Consider the following 1,857-nt stretch of genomic DNA (forward strand, 5'->3'; position numbering starts at 1 on the left):
CCAGGTCTTGCCACACTGCTGGCTAACCAGGTCTTCACCTGGGTTCACAGAAGTCTATTGAACATTGTAGGGCTTATCTTGCAGCTTCATTGCTGTTTTTCCCTCACTTCCACTTATCGATGATAAGCGTGGTCACCAGTCAGAGTGTGTAATTATCAATGTATCTTGTTTTCAGGTTCAATCAATTTTAAATTGAAGTAACTGGTTGTTTTGTTAAGTGTCATTAAGTCATTTCTGAAGAAGGTCTTGTGGGTTTGAACCTCTGACATTCCACTTTTCTTCTCCAGTGCTTATCCTAAAGTGCTACACTAGCACTCCAAACTTTGAACAATTCTTCAATCCCATCATCACTGACTTTAGTGGTATATGAATAATTTGAATACTAATGTTATTAGCAGGTCATCCTTTTTGTTGTATTGATATTATCCTATCACAGACAACATTGTACTTCAAGTCACATCTAAAATACTCTTTTTGAGGATGATTGTTGTGTCAGTCCTCTTCGATTTGTTGTTCCTGGCATGGTATGATTGTCTGATTCAAAATCCAGTATAGCTGATTAATGCCTAGGAAAATGGTCTTGATATTTCCCATGTCATTCTTGTTAAATTCCAATAGATTCACACACCATAAATTCCATGTTTTGATTATTAATGGATGCTTGCAGCTGTTAACTTCTCATTTTAAATTGTGCCACATCACCACATGAAGGTCCTGAAAACTGACCCCATCCATGTCACTAAAGTTAATTCTACTTTGAGGAAGCAGTTTACAGTAGCTGTATTTTGAGTGTCTTCCAACCTGAGGATTCATCTTCAGGGACTATATCTGACAAGGTTCCACTGCTATTCATAAGGTCTTACGTGGCTAGTCATTTGGGAGTAGTCTGCTTCTCATTCTTCCTAGTCTTAGAGAGAACTCCACTGAAACCTGTCCATCATGAAAGACACTGCTGATACTTAAAATACTGGTGGCATTGCTTCCAGCATCACATAAACATACAAGTTGCCATAGTATTAAAAAATGACAGACGTGGTGATACTTTCACTTAAATTTTTATCAATTTTGGCTTCTGGTGACAGTGTTTCTTTGTTTATCTTTTTCTAATTGTTGGAGATGATGGATTAAGATGTTTCTTCTTTCTTGATGGAAATGTATATTTATTACTCTAAATTGCTCTCTGAACATTGCATTTTCTGGATCCCAAAGATTTTGTTATGCTGTGTTTTCATACTTGCTGGGTTCAGGACATTTTAAATTTTCATTTAAAAAAAATATGTTCTTTAACCCACTACTTTTAAAGCAAGGTATTATCCAATTTCCCTGTATTTGATGGTTTTCTTGATCTATCTATTGCTGATTTCTTATTTTACAATAATATGATCTCAGACTGCCCTTTGAGGTATTTGATGTTTTAAATTGATTTATGCTTACTTTGTTGCCTAACATATGTTTTATTCCAGAGAATATTCTATGTGTACTGGAAACGAATAAAATTTGTGCTACTGTTGGGTGGAATGCTTTATATATGTCTATCAGGTTAAGTTGTGAGATTATATTGTTTAGTTCTTGTGTGGCTCTGTGAGTTTCTTTCTAGTTTTTCTATCCTTCTTGAGAGTGATGCATTAAACCCTCCTACTATTATTGTATGGGTTGAACTTCAATGTAAAGAAAACAAAAATCCTCACCACTGAATCAACAATAGCATCAACATTAATGAAGAAAAGTTTGAAGTTGTCAAAGACTTCATTTTGCTCAGATCAACCATAAACACTCATGGAAGCAGTAGTCAAGAAATCAAACAATATATTGCATTAGGCAAATCTGCTGTACAAGACTCTTTAAAGTGTTGAAGAG

Source organism: Chrysochloris asiatica, unplaced genomic scaffold (genome assembly GCF_000296735.1).
Source record: "Chrysochloris asiatica unplaced genomic scaffold, ChrAsi1.0 scaffold00632, whole genome shotgun sequence".
Classification (NCBI taxonomy): Eukaryota; Metazoa; Chordata; class Mammalia; order Afrosoricida; family Chrysochloridae; genus Chrysochloris; species Chrysochloris asiatica.